Here is a 20,123-nt window from a genome sequence, read left to right on the forward strand (position 1 = left end):
GAGGCACAGTGGGAAGGTTGGAGAAATTCCTACACAGAATTGTACTGAAGGATGGAGCCATACCAGTCGCCCACAAAGTGAGAAACGTGCCCCTAGCGGTGAGAGACGCAGTTCAAGTTGAACTACAGGACTTAGAAAAAAAAGGAATTATCGAACCCATCACGTGTGCAGAGTGGCTTGCGCCATTAGTGGTGGTCATGAAGCCCAGTGGAAAGGTCAGGTTATGTGTTGACCTGAGGGAGTTGAACAAGAATATCGTGGTGGAGAAGTTCCCTCTACCAAGAATTGAAGAAATGTTGGCGAAAACCAGAGGAGTCAAGTGGTACTCCACCATCGATTTGACCTCGGCTTACCATCAAATTGTCTTGCACCCGGACAGCAGGAAATTAACATCTTTCATCACCCCATTCGGATGTTATCAGTTCTGCTGCATGCCGTTCAGACTGGCCTCGGCGGCTGCAGTGTTCCAAAAACTGATGCACCAGCTGTTTAGGAATATGGACGGCATCCAGTACTTCCAGGATGACATCCTGGTAATGGGGCGTGACAAAATGGACCATGACTCGAAACTCAACAAGGTTCTGAAGACCTTGGAGGTCAAGGGTCTCACAGCTGAATGGGCCAAGTGCCGATTGGGCATGGAGTCGGTAACCTACCTAGGCCACGAGATAGGGGTGCAAGGGATCACGCCAAAAACAGAAAACGTAAAGGCCATTTATGAGGCACCCCCACCCACCAACAAGGAGGAGGTCAGGTCATTCCTGGGCATGGCGGAGTATTACAGCAAATTTGTGATGCATTTTGCCTCAAAGACACACCACATGAGGATGCTGACAAGGGAGAGCACCGCATTCCAGTGGACAGCAGAGACTCAGAGTGAATTTGAAACCATCAAGAAGGACGTCGCAGGAGCTGTGCCACTCCAGGGGTATGACCCTCAGGGCATAACGGTGCTCACAACCGACGCCAGCGACAAGGGGCTGGGTGCAGTACTCATGCAAGATCGATGCCATGGGCAAATGGAAACAATCAGCTTTGCGTCCCGCACACTGAGCGATACGGAAAAGAAATACAGTGTTATCGAAAAGGAGATGCTGGCCGTCGTGTGGGCAATGACAAGGTTCAGGCAATTCCTATGGGGCACTCGATTCCAGCTGAAGACAGATCACAAGCCATTATTGAAGGGGTTAACATCCAGCGGACATGCCAGTGCCACGCCCAGGATCTCGAAGATGACCTTGAAATTGCTTGAATTCAGATAAATATGTAGAGTACATTCCAGGAAATCGGAACAGGGTTACAGACTACCTAAGCAGAGCGGCAGCCATGGAACCAGGAGAAGAAGACCAGGCAGGAAAGGAGGAGATGGTAGCACTCACAGAAGACCAAAAGAGAGTCATCTGCAATCAGGAGTGGATGGAAGCATACGAGAAGGACTGCACCATACAGGAAGTGAAGTTATACATTGTCAAAGGTTGGCCGGACAAAAGACAAATGAACGAGAACCTCAAACCATACTATGAGGTCAGGGAAGAGTTGTCGATGGATGACCGAGGAGTATACGTGTACAGAGGAGATAAAGTTATCCCCCCAGAAGGTATCATTCCCAAGCTACTGGACATACTACATGAGGGCCATTTGGGAATAGGAAAAATTAAATTAAGGACCAAACAAAACTACTGGTGGCCAGGTATGGACCTACGGGCAGAGAGACATGTCAGAGATTTCTACAGTGCCAGGGAGCAGACAAGACGCTCAAACCTCTGCGTCCAGCATTAGGGAAATTCGACCCTCCACAGAATCCGTGGGAAGAACTGTCGATAGACATTTTGGGCCCGATCCTCGACGGCCAAGGTATCCAAAAATACGTATGTGTCCTTATAGACAGATACTCGAAATGGCCAGAGGTGAAAATAGATGAAGCAATGGATGCCGAGAACATTTTAAAGTTTCTGTCGGACACCTTCGTGAGAGAGGGTATCCCCAAGTCCTTCCTGAGTGATAATGGCCCCCAATTCACTTCCGATAAATGGAACAACTACTTTGCAGAGGAATGGTATCAATGCCAAACGCACGTCGATCTACCATCAAGCTGGCAACGGTCTGGTAGAACGATTCAATAGAGTAGTGATGGGAGCTGTACAGGCAGCGATCTCCAGCAACAAGGACTGGGAAAAAGAAATATGGCACATGGTGTGGGCGTACAGGATTACCCCCACTGGGACGGGGTACAGCCCCTTCCAGATACTGAGAGGTCGCAAACCATTCACTCATGGCAACCGCGCATGGAAGGAAAAAACTATAACGAGTGAGTGGTCTCCCGCAGTGGTTCAAGCCAAACTGGAAAGAGCACAGACCATATATGCCAACCACTACAACAAACGCAGGAATGTGAAAAGTACAGAACTGGAAAAAGGCGAGTGGGTGCGAGTAAATTTGGCAACGCTGCAGAGAAAGGGGGACAGTAAGTACAGTAAACCAATGCAGGTCAAGGAGGTGTATGACCGAGTGGCCTTGCTGAGTGATGGGAATGTGTGGTCCCAGGACCGCATGGCCAGGTGCAACAAAGTCTTACGATGGCATCAAGGCGGAACAGAATGGGGAAGACATGGAGGAACCCAATGTGGAGCAGGAACAACCCTCCGCAGAGTTGCGGGAGAGGAGTGGCGAACAGCACGAGGAGAGAAACACTGACAGCAACCAAGAAACTGCAATGGAAACGCAAGTGAGGAGAACTGATGGAAGCGCGGCGGCGCTGAGAGAGGGAAGGATAAGCACAGAGACCCAGGATAGGGGGGCGCCGTCCACCCCAGGAAGGGTAACCCGGAGAGGAAGAACCGTGGTGAGACCTGGTAGGTTTCAAGACTTTGATATGGACAGCGAACTGTAAGTTACTTGTTCTTTGTTTGGAAAAAAAGGAGATATGTAGTGTCGCGCACTAGATGTTGCACGTCACGCCGTGACGTGACGTGCGAGCGGCCATATTGGTGGCTGCGCGCGCATCTCGGCTGAGAGGCGCGAAAGCCGACCGGAGAGTCAGATCGGCTCGGCGCTCTTCAGGGAATAGAGTTTAAATAAATAAGTGCAGAAACCACACACGGCTGCAGAGTCTCTATTAAGCAGTGAAGCAACATTACATATTCTTTGCAGCTATTTTTGTTTAGAGTGCTGTGATTGGCTGATGTGATTTTTCACTGATGTGACAGAAATACTTAACATTTTACTGCTTTCAGAGCTAGAAAGGTGGTAGGGAGTGGAGAAAGAGCACAGAGGGTGCAGTTATTGGGAACAGACTTTAACTAATGTATTTGTGCCCCAAAGCTTAAGATTCCCCATTGAATGGAAGCTTTCTATTTAATGAGATCCCTTGAAACTAGAACATGTGTCTTAAATACAAAAGGTTATCAAATTTCCACAGGAGCATTGATGTGAAAACGAGCAGGAAATTGTAAAAAAAAACCTGCTGCGTGCCTTTAATGTTACTAGGACGGAAGACCTGCAAATTTTGGACGGCAGCTGTAAGTAAACAAGAAAGACGATAAAGAAAGTAGAACAGGAGATGGTAAAAAACAAGGATGAAGAGTGAAAGGAGGTGGGCGTAGGGTGACTAGCCGTCCGAAAATTTCACGGATCGTCCGTAATTTGGACCTCACGTCCGTTGTCCGTGAGGATCCCTTTTATGGATGCCTTTTGTCCGTAATTTTGGGAATTGCAGGGAACAGCACTGTTCCCTGCATGAAGCCTCAGCCCCCTGATGGGGCTGCCTTGAATTCCTCTTCAGAGCACAAGAGCAGCCCCACCCGCCCTTTGTCATTCTGTATGCCGCTGATTGCCACATACAGAATGACAATGGGCCAGTTTGGGCTTGAGTTGAAAAGCAAGCAAATGTCTCTTTTCAACAAGGGGCTATAATGAAACATGCTTTTAAGCAAAAATATTACATTTGGTGTAAACCGTCAGAGGTTTCCTTTCGTAGCCACACAGAAAGCAAACAAAGTGCTTTGAATTTAACAATGATGTCTCCAACAGGATAGTCATACTATTCAGACCGGCCATTTTATTTGGTTTCCAGCTGTTACCAATACATGTAGCTGAAAATGTTTTCAGTAAAAAGTGAAAAAAGGCTTCTGAGAGAGTAATGGCTGCATACTTTGAAAGCAGATGCTTTATTACAGCCGTCCCGGATGTGGAGGTTCGATAATGTGGCAGTAGTTATCCCAATCTAGAAGAGGTGCCCAGTTCCAGCCTCTCTTTTACATTACTTTGAAAAAATCTGGAGAGCAGGAGACTACTGGAGAGCCCAGATGCTTTATTATTTATTTTGCAGTGTTATACAGCACAAACTTGATCCAAAGGCAGAGGAGCGCCTTACATGAGCATCTGCTATATAAGTTAGGTGATCTGCCCAGAATCACAGGCTGTTGAGACAAGGCTGGCCCTCGAACCCGTTTCACAACTAGGCCTGGGCAGAACTCGTAGAATTTCTCTCTGTGCAATATCACAGAGTTAAATAAAAATGTCATGAAATTTCGCAGGGTTCTGTAAATGCACCAGTGGCGCGTTTTGTGCATACAAATCCGTGCGAACAGCAGCATGCGGCACACACGTGCGTGTCAATTTTGTTTTGCATGCTCCTGCCTAGCTTTTTCTCCCTGCTGCTTTTGTTTCCCAACTTTCCAACCCACCCAATCTGACCATCCACTTACTAGAGTATTTTAAGAACTGCATGAACATTAGATTTGGGTCTATATATGGAAAGGATGAGGTGGACTGGTTGGTTTTGGAATGAGTGTACTATGCAGCACAATCTGGCTGGATGCAAAAGACCTATTGTGGGCTCACCAAGAACTTACAGGGACTTACAGCCCACCTGTCGCTCACCATTGACTGGCTTTATTATTTCTCTCATTTGCTTTTTCTTATTCAATGTCTTTACTTGTCCCACCCTGTCCAACTTCTCGTTGTCCTCTGTGTGATTGGCTGTCTTCTAGCCTTCCACTGCTCACTTTTAGTGAACTCCCTTTTTTCTTTTTTTCAGGTGCTTTATGAGAATGCATTTTTTTTATCCCCCTCCCTTGTGTGCTTCTCCCCCTGCCAAATACTCACCCGCCACACTACAGCACTCCCTGGTGCTGTCTCCCTCGTGTTGCGAGCTCTCTTCATGCTTCTTCATCTGCCAAGCTCCCTAGCCCCACCATGATTGCTGCCTTTTTTTAATGCAACTAACAACCATTGACAAAGCTAATAGTCCTGGCTTGTTGCAGGTGTAACGTTACTTGTTGTGTTACATATCTGGATACAATGACAAGAGGCAAAATACCAGTCAGGCGGTGCACTATACTAAGCACAGATTTTTAGCTTAGGTGTTTTAAGCCACGCCTTTAATTACATCACACACCCACTTTGGAGAGACCCCCCCAGTTTTTTCTTCGCACTTAAAGTCCTGGAAAACACACCATGTCAGAGTCACCTCATGGCCTGGCACGGTGCATCATGCATGACTCAGATTGCCTATGTGCAAGGGAATGGTGAACCCTTCCCCGCCCCACACCCCACGCCTTGCTTTAGGAACTAGAGCAGGGGTGACGTTCTTGATGGGCCTCTTCTGTCTGCAACTCTGCAGGCAAAGGCTCAGCTCATAATTAATATGAAACTGTGGGTGAGTGAGTAAGTGAAGAGATGGGTGGATGGCTGGATAGATTAGGGAATGGATGAATGGATGGATAATGAGAGAAAGGATGGATGGATGTGAGTGGAAGGATGGATGAGAGAAAAGGTAAAAAGATGGATGTATGGTGGAAGGGTAGATGGATGGGTAGAAGGGTGGATGGATGAGTGATAGGATGGATGGATGAGTGAAAGGGTGGATGATGGGCGAGTGAATGGGTGGATGGATGAGTGAATTGATGGATGGATTGATGATTTGATAAGTGAAAGGGTGAATGGATCGATGGATGAGCGAAAGGGTGGATGTAAGGATGGATGAGTGAGTGAAAGGGAGGGTAGATGGACAAAAGGATGGATAAATGAGTGAAGGAGTGAAAGGGTGGATGGATGACTATTAGGGTCAATGGCTGGATTCATGAGTGGATGAGTAGCTGGATGGGTGGAAGGAAGGAAGGATGGCTAAATGTAAGGGTCAATGGAGAGAAAGGGAGGATGGATGGATGACTGAATGGGAGGAGGGATGAGTGACTGGGTGGATGGATGAGTAAGTGAAAGGATGGCTTGAAGGGTGAAAGGCTAAAAGGCTGGATGGATGAGTAAATGGATGGAGAGATGGGTGGAAGAGTGGATGGATGAGTGTACCGATTGATAGGGTGAAAGGGTGGATGGATGGGTGGAATGATGGATAGAAGAATACATGATGGATAGGTTTGCAAATGGTTGAATATGTTTGGATATGGACGTGCTTAATTATATACTATTGCGCGACCTCCTTTGATGTGTCTGTAAAACTTACCTTTTGTCCCGAAACTTTGTCCTGAATTATTACCTCCTGTCCTGAATTTTTGTCCTGAATTTTGGCCCTTTGTCCTGAATTTTTACACTCACCATCCTGAATTTGCACCCATGCCTGTTGGTCACCATAGGTGGAGGCAAGGTTTGGGGGGGGGGACTGATGACAGAAGACATGAAAGGCTATGAAGAGGGAAAAGAAAAGACAATGTGCAGACTGTGGTGCAGCCCAGTAGGAGCCAGGGAGGGCTGTCAAATATAGAATTATAGTAGGAGAACTGGGAAGAATGGGATGTTATTCACCAGCAGCTTCTGCGTGACATCTGGTGGCTGAGAGTGAAGCTCGTGCTGCCAATGATGTCCCTTAGAATCGCGAGGTGAATAGCACCCCCATTATTCACAGATGCCAATCTGCCATTTTATGATGTATAGTGACCCCACAAATAATTAATTCCTGCATCTAACATACAAGCTGCGGCAGAGGGGCCATACAAAGTGTATTAAAAAACGGGCACACAAGTCTCGCCTTGAGTTGGCAAGTGGCGACTGCTGGCCTCTGGGCACTGTGAGTCCGGCACCAGGCACAGCTGACTGGGCCTGTCCGGTCACATTACGTGGAATGGTAACCCCAGTGCACCATGGGAAAGCAACGCTTATCACAGAGTTGCTCTACGCGCGCATGAGGCAGGACTATACATTTAACATGTATGTTCACCTGGGTAGCCGGGAGACCCTTCAGCACTATGATTTTAATACTGCTGCATACACTGTCACTGACCAAAATGAAAATGACATCAATGTGTGTTTGAGGAAGTCTGTACCTGGAGACAAATATGCCAGCGCAAAATAAAGAAAGAACAATTAGTCAGTCATACACTGAAGCGCAGCAAAAGTTCTTTTGAATGATACTGCTGCTTTTCACTTCGCCTCTTTACAGCTGTTAGTGGCACGCGATAGCTGATTACAGTCGTATCTGCGTCCGATCGCCAAAGCAGATGAAACAGGCACCATTTAGGGCTTATAATAGGGCACAGAGAATAGGACAGTGTTGCTTTCCAGCTCGATGGGTCTTTCGTCATGCACTGATACCCCATATTCTTGCCCCCACTCTGTTTACTCCTGAGTTCCGCATAGCCCCCCATCTGTCTCCTGCCCAGCCTCCCCCTACCCTCTTTTCTCCTTCATGATTCAACAAGTCTCTGAAATTGATTCTCTCGTAGTTATTATTCAGTGCTCTGAGCGAAAATAACCCTGTTTCATCAGCACCAAAGGAGGAGTGTTTACACAAAAAAAGAAACAGTAAGGGACCTTTAAAAGTGTTCCCTTATTTTGGCTGGTGAACATTTTAGTAAAAGACAAAGGGCCAGATGTAGGTAGCCCTTTACCGATCGGAATCGGCCGAAAATACCGATTTTCGGCCGTTTCCGATCGGTAAAGGGCTATTGAGATGTAGGGGCACATTTTCGGTAATTTTACCGAATCGGTATCATTACCGAATCGGTAAATTTACCGATTCGGTAATATGTACCGATTCGGTAAAATAATTACCGATTCGGTAATATATACCGATTCGGTAAAATTACCGAAAATGCTATGTAGGTAGGCAATGTACCTTCTGCACATGGCTTACAGAATCGGTATTTTACCATGGAATACAAATCCATGGTAAAATACCGATTCCGGTGTGCATGCACATGTGTGCATGCACACCTATGTCATGTGACAGGCAGACCTGCCCTTAGGGCAGGTATGCCTGCCACATGGCACCCAAGCCTGTTTTGGGGGTGCCAGGGGGTGTCAAAGTGACACCCCCTGCACCCTTGTGAAATTCGGTATTTACCGATTCGGTAAATACCGAATCGGTAAAGCCTATTGATTTCTATGGGCTTTGAAGCCCATAGGAACCAATAGGCTTTACCGATTCGGTATTTACCGAATCGGTAAATACCGAATTTTACCGATTCGGTAAAAGGGAACATCTGGATTCCCTACATACCAACCCCTCACATTTACCGAATCTTAATTACCGAATCGGTAAAATTCGGTAATTTTCGGTAATTAAGATTCGGTAAATGTTACTTACCTACATCTGGCCCCAAATATCTACTTTCTACTACTCGACTCTTATCTCAGTAGACAGTCTTACAATGTCTCTTTGGGCAGAGCAAATCATTTCTGTATGAAATAACCAGACAATGTATGGATGAATAATTGAATAAAGGTTGGAATCCCTGATGACTGTGATTGAACTTTGTCTTCAGCCTCTCCTAGGTATCCTCTTCCGTGCACTGGCAGTTACCCCCAGGAACTGAATCCCGTATTAGGGATGTAAAAAGGCTCTTCTTGTTCTCGCTGTTAAAACATTAAGAATGCGCAGGAAGTGGGTTGTTGTTTCACTTTCTTCTTATTCCATCTTAAATAGGAAATGTTTTTGCAATGCAGGCTCGGGTTCCCGGGTCTAAGTCCACTGAATGCCTGCCTTTATTCCCCCTCGAAGTCAGCTATATTGTCTTTTTGGTTGGTGGCACCTGATTGGTATATAATGATTTTGAGATGTACAATTGCAAATCTTACCTGTCTGGGCTCTGACTCTGGCCACACCTACAAAAGGTTAGATGTGTGTGTGGTGGTGAGCCTCAGCAAGGCCTACTAGTGCAAGGGATTCGCCCTTCTCTGCACAGAGTCCTTAGATCAATAGGAAGAAGTTGGCACAGAAACTGGAATAGAAAAGACAAAGTTTATTAAACCTCATGAGGTGGAACTACATCCACACAACACCCTTTAGTAGTGTATGAATTAGCACACTGACTGGAAGGAGCTTGGTCCTTTTATACCCACACAGAGGCTCAAAAGAAGGTGATACAAGGTATAGAATACTGGTTTCAAATACATACAAGGCCATACAGAGAGTGTGCTAGCAACAAGTGGGAAGGGCTGACAGTAAGCTAATTCTGGTGGACACATCCTGACAGTTACAAATTAGGAACAGGTGTAAGCTTTACTGGGCATGTGCAAAGCAGAGGAGGATAAATATATCTTGTCTCTAGGCAGATTTCAAGAGCAGTTAACAGGAAGGTAGGACAGAGCAGATGGTGAGCACATGGCAAACAAAATGGCTGCCAGAAATACAAAATGGATTCCATAAAACGGACAAGATAGTCTCTAAATACAGGATGTCTCTGCTAATGCTTAATCTAATCGCTGCTAAATTACGGCAGACGACCCTTTCAGCATTAGCTGAAGACATTCGTCTATCCAGGGTAATCTAGATCTGCATCCTGTACATTGATGTTCATCATCTCAGTAATTTCTTGGTTTAACATTTTCTGTGTTTTTATATCTGCAATATTTCTTTTGGCAGGTATACAAGCAGTGATGCACATGGAGCAAAGCATAGGACCACATTGTATACAAGTAGAGCATGTAAACAGTATCACCAGTAGTGTACATAGATTAGTCAGTAGTTTCCAGCCCCAAGTAACAAAGAGGTCCATATCCAGTTCGAAAATGTCTATGTACCAGTCTCTGGGTGAATGTCCGCAGCAATCCTATGCAGTTTAGAGATTGCATCATGAACTAAAGGTGAGTGGTCAGGTATAAAGATGCAGCAACTGCTACCGATGATGTGACATGCGCCTCCTCGATCAGCCAAAATCATATCTAATACCATCCTATTTTGGAGTGCTACAATCCTTGCAATTTGCAGTTCCTCTGTAATGTTCCCAAGTGCCATAGCTGTCTGATTGGTGACAGCTTGTACAACACAAGTTAATCGCCTAATCTTTCTGCTGTTTAATGCAGCACCCTCAAAAAAGAACAAACCCAAATTGAAATCGACATATTGTTGCAAAGGGGTGTCTGTCTGGTCGACCTCATCTGTACTTATTGTTCGTTTGTATCTATTCTTAGAAATATCATTGTACAACTACAGGTCAAGGTGATATGATGCAGGTGCTAAAAACACAGGGGGTAACAAAGATGATATGTAACATACCCCTGACCACACAACAGGTAATTAATAATACCCTTTATTGCCACATACAAAATAGGTGTTGTGCGACAATGTAAAACTACTGTTATTAGCACCTTCAATGTTTAGAGTAGAAGTACATTCACTTCGTCCTATGGGAATTCTCCCAACACTGCCAATACATAAATCTGCTTTAGCTCTTGTTACAGATATCACAAAGAGTCCATTAGTTTTAATAGTCCTCACATTTGTGAAGACATATGGTGTTGAAATATTGTCCAGTTGGTACTCTTCCCATTCCCATTTAGTCCCTTTAGCTTGAGGATAACCTTCTTTGTCTTGGTAGCATTCTTTATTCAACCGAAAAATGATTCCACCTACTGAGGGCTTTCTGAAAGCAAGCAAAAGGGCATACCAAGCTTGACATGAACCATTATGAGAAAACGGTAAAGGAATAAAAGGCGTTTCTCCTTTCTTTTGGTGTGCAGGTATCATCCCACACACCCAACAATTGGTGGTATTCATGGCATTGTGTGTATGATGCAACATCTGGATGAATGTGTTATTTTGGTAGGATTGTCGATGCTTCTGCTCATGATAGGGAAGCATAAAATAGTTGTGTTCCACTGGAACTGGCGTAGTGGCAACAAAAAGCTGTAGAGCAGGAGCCACTTTCCCAACAAACCAGGTGTTTATCGCCATAACCACCAGAGCAACAACAAACCCTACAGCACAAATGATTTGCTTGTTGAGCATTTTAGCAACAGTGATAATTTAATCTTTCTGCAAACTCGTTGAAACAATCGTTGGAGCTCTTATCCCTTGAGCAGCTGCTCATTTCTTCACCAAAGATCAAGACGGGTATCACTACACTACGCAGGGTTGATCCCCCCTTATCATATCGGCATTCCGTTTCCGCTAACCCAGGGTGGTAGCTCAATCAGTCTCGTTCAACACTGCAGATTCTTTCTCGGTCTCAAGTGGTATCGCGATGCTTCAGGAATCGTGTGGTCCAGGAAGCCTTCCGCAATTTCGTCAGGTGAGCTGGCTTGACCTTTCTCCGTCTCCAGAATCTCTCAATGGTCGGTCAACGCAGCAGGTCCCACCAAGGTAGGCGACACACGTCTGCAGTGTGTGCCGTGGACCCAGTTCTATCTATTCGTCACTTGAACTGCTGTCCTCGTTGCTAGGAGGACTTGCTCTGGTCCGCGCCACCTCGGCTCCAAGCTGTTCGATCGGTCGAAGACCTTGACCATCACGTGGTCTCCAGGCCGGAGATCATGAGCCTCACCTGCAGATCTGTCAGGAAGAGCTTCTCGAACCTGTTGATGAATGGAAATTAAACTGTTGGTTAACTGTGCCAAATAATCATTCATCAGAACACAAGGTACATCATGTATGGGGCGTGGCTTAGGAACTCCCCAAATATTAATCGGTCTTCCAAATACCACCTCGTAAGGTGTGAGCCCAGATCGTGAGTGTGGCACCGATCTTATGGACAGCAATGCCAGTGGTAACGCATCTGGCCACTTTAAGGATGTGGAAGCCAGAATTTTCGCCAACTTTAGTTTCAGAGTAGCGTTGTACCTCTCCACTAATCCTGCTGATTGTGGGTGGAAGACTGCGTGGAACTTCTGTTAGATCTCTAATCTTTTCAGGACATGCTCAACAACTTGCCCAATAAAATGAGGTCCGTTATCACTCCACAAAAGTTTACAAACACAGTATCTTGGGAAAAACTCCTTTAAAAGCACCTTGGCTGTAGTGAGCGCTCTATTATCCTTCGTAGGGTATGTCTCTATCCATTTACTAAAGGCACATACCACCACTAGGACATACTTTAGATTGTTACAGCATTCAAGTTGGATGTAATCCATCTCCAAAACTTCAAAAGGTGCAGTCGGTGTAGCAAACCCTCCTGTAGGAGTTTGTGTCCCTTTAGGGATTATACTGCCAACAGATCAAACAGGACTGTACTACTCTCTTAGCTGTGCTGGCAATCTCAGGATGCTCCCAAACTCATGTAAGTAGTTGCGTTATCGCTAGAGCTCCAACATGTGCCAGCCCATGTGCCATTTGAACCATAGGTTATAAATAGGCTGCAGGTAATTTCCACTTATCCATGTCTTTGTTGCGCCAACAACCTTCATCGTCCAATATTCCTTCTTTGGACCATTGCTCAAGTTCTGCTACAGAGGCAGATCTCTGTACATCTAGTACTTCCTCTCTAATATCATGCCATCGCTCAGCTTGAGATTTCACTACGTAGATCGAAGTAGTGCTTAGTTGCATTACAGTTTCACGAGCTACGCGATCAGCAAAAGCATTGCCTTGCCCTATCTTATCAGCCACTTTCTTGTGTGCGCTACACTTCACAATCGCTATCTTTTTTGGATATGTCAGTGCAGTCAAAAGGTTATGTACTAGTTCTCCATGCATTATCTGCATCCCGTAGGATGTAAGAAATCCTCTTTCCTTCCAGAGTAGGCCAAAATCATGGGCCACTCCAAAAGCATAGCGGCTGTCTGTGTAAATGTTCACACACAAGTCAGTGCTAAGTTCACAGGCTCGTGTCAAAGTCAAAGTCAAAAATATGCTTTATTCGATTTTGTAAAAGTATAAAATCATAAAAGCCACAGTTTAAAAAACATGATCTTATATATACATAGTTTAATTTACAATTCATCAGTCTCCTACACAGAGTGTGCGCACGTCATCAGTTTCATTACTATTTTAAAAACAAAGTGTACCATTTAGCACTATATACAGCAAGTTATCGCATTCCTTTTCCTTAATATGCTCTTTAAAAAACCAGTCATAAGCAGAGTGCAGTACTCATCATTCAATTGTAGTCAAAACAAATAAGCTAGGCGATATTGCCTCCAGCAGCCCTGTCTCAAATATTGTTTTAACCAATGTACACGTTCTCGATTATAATATTTGCAAAATAGTACAGTGTGTATTGGTGTTTGTTGGGAGACGTTATCGCAAGGGCAGAGTACCAGTTTCCTCCACCAGTCGTTTTTATTCGGAAAAGTCACCATCCGGTGGAAGGACGCTCGTGTCAAAGCTATTAGCTCAGCTGCTTGAGCCGACTTCTGAGGTATGCGAGCTGTTTCTACTACTGTCTCAAGCATGGTGATTGCATATGTGGCTGAGGTCGTGCCATCTGGTAACTTCAAACTAGACCCCTCAACCCACAGTTCCCCATCTACATCTGGAAGGGTCGTATCTCGCAAATCGATGCGACTCTTTGTCTGTTCCTCAGTAAGGAATATACAATCGTGAGGCTCCTTTGACTGGGACTGAGCTGCATGATATGGCAACAAAGTGGCTGGGTTTATTGTGGTGCATCTCTTCAGGGTAATATGGGGTGCTAACAGTGTCAATTCATATCCTGTCAGGGGGAGCACTAGTTAGGTGTTGCATTCTGGTCTGATTCAAAAGGACATCTACTGCATGGGGTACTAGCACCAACAGTTTGTGTGACAAAACTATCCCTTCACTCTGACGTATAGACACAGCTATTGCTGCAACTGAACGAAAACATCCAGGCAACGCATGAGCAACAGGATCAAGAACTGCAGAAAAATATGCACAGGGACGCTGCTTGTTACCTTGTGTCTGTACTAAAACTGACAATGCACATCCATCTTTCTCGTGTACATACAGTGGAAAAGCTTTCGTGTAGTCTGGTGTGCCTAACACTGGTGCAGAGCAAAGAGCTTGTCTTAACTGATGAAAAGCATTTTGGCATTCATCTGCCCATGGAAGGGGGATCAGAGTGTTCTTAGTCAAAAGTGCTAGCAGGGGTTTAACAATGTGTGAAAAGTCCAATATCCATTGCCTACAAAACGAAGTCAAACCAATAAATGCACGGACATCTTTCTGTGTGGAAGGTACTGGTGTGTCTAAAATTGCTTGAATGCGATCTGATGTCAGTGCACGGCCCTCCTTAGACAGAAGGTGTCCTAAATAGGTCACCTTCGGTCTACAGTATTGCAATTTCTTCCGTGATACTTTATGGCTGTGTGTAGCAAGGAAAGAAAGTAAAGACAAAGTACATTTTTCACACTACTCAGGCGTATCGGCTGCCAACAATATGTCATCGACATATTGTATGAGAGCTACTCCTTCAGACAAAATAAAGGAATCAAGTTGTCGTTTTAAGGCTTGACTATAAATACTAGGACTCTCAGTATAGCCTTGAGGAACTCTACAAAATCTCCACGATCGATTATTCAAAGTGAAACCTAACAAATATCGGCTATCAGGATGAATAGGGATCGAAAAGAAAGCGTTCTTCAAGTCTATCACAGAGAATGTAGTCGCTGTTGGAAGAACCACAGGGTACTGCGGTACTACAATCTTGTTGACTTCTCTCAAATCTATGATAAATCTATAAATCCTAGTGTCAGTATCTTTTTTCAAAATGGGAAGAATCGGACTATTGCAAACATTGTAAGGAACTTCTTCCACAACCCCCACTTTAATCAAATCATGAACAATGCTTGTAAGTGCTTCTTCTCCTTCTCGAGAACTTTTGTACTGAGGCAGCCTTGGCAATGAAGCACCCTCCTTGACACTAATACGTACTGGCAGAATAACCATTTGCCCTACATTGGTGTCTGAAATAGCCCACAAAGTACTAGGGAGTGAGGCTAGTGCAATGTCCTCTTTAACAATACAAGATCTCTCAATCACAGGGTAGTTGTCATTCAAAATAACCCGTACTCCTTCCGGAGGACATCGTATCGTAGCCCTGAAATATATGAGCATATCAAGACCCACAATATTGTCTGGTGTGTTTGGAGAAAGCAAAAACGGACATGGAGCAGTAAACTTATCAACATAGAATGTAAGTGATTGTGACAGTGGGCTAAGGGAAGGTGTTCCATCGAACCCTATCAATGTAATGGTTAAGCCAGACGGGGAGCCCTAGGAATCAAGTGTTTAGACAAGGTGCTACGAGTAGCTCCTGTATCAACCAGAAACTGATCAGTAGAACCCAAAACATGTGCTGTAACATAGGGACCTTTCTGATCTACTGAAACTTCAACTGATTCCTTACCCCATCCTAGGCAATCCTATGTATAAGCAGAATCTTGCAAATCAGACGGCTCATAGTCGTACATTTGATATTGGTGCCGTCTGTCAAAAGTATTAGACCCCTCCTGCCCTCGTGTATTAGCATCAAACCTAGCCCGATCATTCGTGTTTCCTCTAGTCCCTGAATATCCAGAATGATTCCTCATTTGTTCCCGACCACGTGAACCCTGCTGAGCACGCAGTACTGGACAGTCAGAAATCCAATGTCCAAACTGCCTGCAGTACGCACACTGGTCAATAGACACATTTGAACAATCAAAAGACGAAGCATAAGATCCACGTCTACCTCTATCATTACCTCTGTCATTTCCTCTAAAAGGCGGACCATAGGCCTGAGCCAACATAACCTTTGTTTTTAAATCTTTTGTCTTTTTATCCTCTTTACCCTGTGCTTCTAGCTCCTGACGTTCTTAGTATTGAGCCATAGTCAAAAGAGAAACCGGAGAAGAAGTTGTCCATGAGCTCTCATTGGCCTTTAGGAGACTAGCTATTCCTGGCAACAAGTTGGCGACATATTTATCTACGAACAGATGTCTGCCTGTGTCATCCGGTAATGACTGGCCACTAAAATCGTGGAATGTTTCCTCAAAGCGCGTAAAGAAATCTGACACTGACTCATCTGACTTTTGCTTGCATGATGCTAACACAGTCCAATCTATCTTTTTAGGGGGAATAATCATCTTCAATTTAACTAATATAGCAGCAGGGAGATCTAATATTAATTTACACCGTTTCTGTGCAGGCTCCCGTTCTACATCCATCTGTTCTAACTCTGTCCATAACGCCCCAAAAGTTGCACGATCATCAACTTTAGGCACAGTTCTCTACATATCAGGGGGTAATATCAATCCAAAAAACAAATCAATATCTGGCAAAGTCATGGTACAAGAGCTAATGGTGCCTTCAACTTCCTCATAAAAAGCTGCTGGATTTTTTTGCGGATCAGGCTATGCATTTTTAAGGGCCATGACATCTGCTCTGTTCCAAGGAGTGTAAACCCAATTATAAATAAAGTACCCTTTCACGTCGGTAGAAGTCTTATCATCATTCGTACCCGCTCCCTTAGGAGGAACATATAAAGGTGCGGCTTCCCGCATGGGTTTCACATTAATTACAACATTCTTATCTGTTTCAGGAGTAGAAGTTTGTGCCATGCTGACGTGGGATGTTTGTGCAGCTGCGTCTGCTGCCTTTTTCTCCTCCCACAAACGGACTGCTTCATCACGTAGTTTAACCAAGCGTCTGATCGTGTCAGTCACCAGGGAGAAGACAAAAGAACCTTCATGTAATTGCTTAAAATCAGCTGCTATATCATCTGGCTCTACTTCCACCGAATATTTCCTAAATCGATCAACAACCTCTGCAGCCAATATCTCGGTGAAATATTTTTGTTCCCTTTCTGACCAATTCTTAATAGTATCTAGAAGTTCAGAAGCAGTGATAATACTACGATCGGCTTTCCGCGCCGTGGTTCTAATCTCAGAGGAACGTTCAGAAGTTAACATCGAGCGAGTGTCTCTGGCTTTATCTTGATCTGTAGGAGAGTCCTCATCTGACTCATAAGGAGCAGAAGGGAAAATATAAGGAGGTGGTGAACGATCTAATAACAAGAAATCATCTTGAGGTTTATTAAGAATAGGATAAAGGGGTTGCCTAACAGCGTATTGGCCAGTTACCTGTAAGTGGCGCTCCCTATCTTCCCTCTCTTTAATTTCTTTATTTTTCATTTCCAATGCTTTCGCATGTATAGTCTTTCTTTGTTCTTTTTCAATCAAGGCTTGCTCACGCTTCATTCGCTCACGCACTTCTTTCTCCCACATTCACACACAGTCAAACATGTCTAGCCTAGCCTTTCGCTTCGTTGCTCCACATACTGAATCTTTCGCAAATCAAATGACCCATGCACAGGCCAACGAAACTCAGGATCTTTACAAGTATATTTATTCCATAACGTGCTGTACATTATGGAAGAAATACCATACTTAATATGCATGTCCCTATTAGGCGTCCCCTCCGGTGGGGCCGGTTGTGTTTCATCGAGCTTAAAACTGGTACCACTACAAAAGCAACACATCATGCCAAAAATAGTACAAAATATGCAATATTATAAACAAAGTAGCGCTTAAAGCACTCTGCGTACGTTGCACCGTTCAACTAATCAAAGTAGAGAAAAGTCTCCTCATTACCTGCCTATATGAATTGCAATACATATATGTACTAAGATATCAATCATCAAAAGTTCGCCAAAACAAACTTAGATACTAAGCCACAGTAAGCGTTACTAAACTACCTTACCAGTCCAAGGCATCAACATAACCCGACAGCAAGTGTTGCATCAAACAACTCTTACCAATCCTTTGGGTCTAGATTCCAACTGCCAATTTCTCAAATCGACCAAATGGTCACTGCACGGCGAATCAACAGAAAAGATCTCAGTTGAGGACCGGCGCCACCTCGATGGTCAGATCAGAAAGAAAGGACCAAGACTCGGGTCTCCTCCGGCAGTGATCACGTCCAAAGCGAGATTCCAATCCTTCGTCGCGACCAGTCCTTCGGGCATCCGAGTCGCCGATGAGCCCCGCGTTGGAAGCGCCAATTTGTGGTGGTGAGCCTCAGCAAGGCCTACCAGTGCAAGGGATTCGCCCTTCTCTGCACAGAGTCCTTAGAACAATAGGAAGAAGTGGCACAGAAACTGGAATAGAAAAGACAAAGTTTATTAAACCTCATGAGGTGGAACTACATCCACACAACACCCTTCGGTAGTGTATGAAGTAGCACACTAACTGGAAGGAGCTTGGTCCTTTTATACCTACACAGGGGCTCAAAAGAAGGCGGTACAAGGTATAGAATACTGGTTTCAAATACATACAAAGTCATACAGAGAGTGTGCTAGCAACAACTGGGAAGGGCTGACAGTAAGCTAATTCTGGTGGACACATCCTGACAGTTACAAGTTAGGAACAGGTGTAAGCTTTACTGGGCATGTACAAAGCAGAGGAGGATATATATATATCGTCTCTAGGCAGATTTCAAGAGCAGTTAACAGAAAGGTAGGACAGAGCACATGGTGAGCACATGGCAAACAAAATGGCTGCCAGAAATACAAAATGGATTCCATAAAACAGACAAGATAGTCTCTAAATACAGGATGTCTTCTGTTAATGCTTAATCTAATCGCTGCTAAATTACGACATGTGGGAAGAAGCTCCTGAACGGTGCAAAGATGCGTGGATGAATGAAGGTATGAAAAGACACAATGCACATTGGGTGAGAAGTCCTCCCCGCACACGAAATACTTACACATTTAGGCTACATAAAGAAAGAACAATTAGTCAGTTGTACACAGGAGCGCAGGGAGTGGAGAAGTGTGGCTCAATGGTTAGAAGATATTTAGAAAAAAGGGGACCCCTATATACTACTGTTGCACCTGCTATACATAGGGAACAAACTGAGTTAAGGTAGGTCTATAGCCAAGTGACAAAATCAAAATATGTTTATGTGGAGATCATGGTTGATATAGCTTACATATGAGATTAAGAAAGGAAAATCCAACTATATATAGATAATCTCAAACAATGAAATATTCTCATTTGATTTTATTGGTATATATTATATATATTTATCAATTCTTTTAAGATTTACATATTTTATATTCTTTTTGTGTTTTTCTCTTCTGTTTTCTTTTCTTTTCTTATAGTTGTTTTTCAATATAACAAAAGTCAGTTAAAAGCATACTAGAAAAAATATACATAACCAACAGACATGAGACTGAACAAAATGTTGAAGGCAAAGCAGTAGATGTCACAACGCGCGTTTCGGCTCTTGAGCCTTCTTCAGGTTACCGTCTATTGCTAAAAATGTGTGCAAACTCAAACCTAAATCTTGGCTAGGATGTGACAGGTCAGTCGATATTTAGGGTTTCTTGATATCTTCAAATGCAGGTAGATGAAAGCGAAGAACATATATGTTGTAACTGTCAACGGATGGGGGTGATATCTAGGAGTCACTAGATCAGTTCGTGTCCGTTATCTACAGTTTTTTGGCACTGGGGGTAGTATAGAAATGAACTTGCTGGACATGAAAATAAAAGATGTCTATGAAGTTTCTTCACACTTAAGTTAAGAGGCAAATGGATGAAGAGCATAAACGATAATAGCATCAAAGGAATTGTTCATTATCTGGGGATAGCCAGAGAATTGCTTCCCGGTAGTTGGGATTTGTGGAATATGAAAAGACACAATGCACATTGGGTGAGAAGTCCTCCCCGCACACAAAATACTTACACATTTAGGCCACATAAAGAAAGAACAATTAGTCAGTTGTACACTGGAGCGCAGGGAGTGGAGAAGTGTGGCTCAATGGTTAGAAGAGGCAGACCATGAAACAGAGGTCAGACCCGGGACCAGGGTTCAATTCCTGACGCGGCAGTGTCTTGAGCCCAAAATGTCCACGGACTCGATAATTCTCGCTTCGGTGCCTGCTCGAATCACGGGTTCACACTCTGCAACCCCGGGCAATAGCTTGCTTAATCTCCACTATGGCCCCCCGCGGCGGGATGCCTGGCTTTCACCTTGGGGGTGCCCAG

This window comes from Lissotriton vulgaris, chromosome 5 (genome assembly GCF_964263255.1).
Source record: "Lissotriton vulgaris chromosome 5, aLisVul1.2, whole genome shotgun sequence".
Classification (NCBI taxonomy): domain Eukaryota; kingdom Metazoa; phylum Chordata; class Amphibia; order Caudata; family Salamandridae; genus Lissotriton; species Lissotriton vulgaris.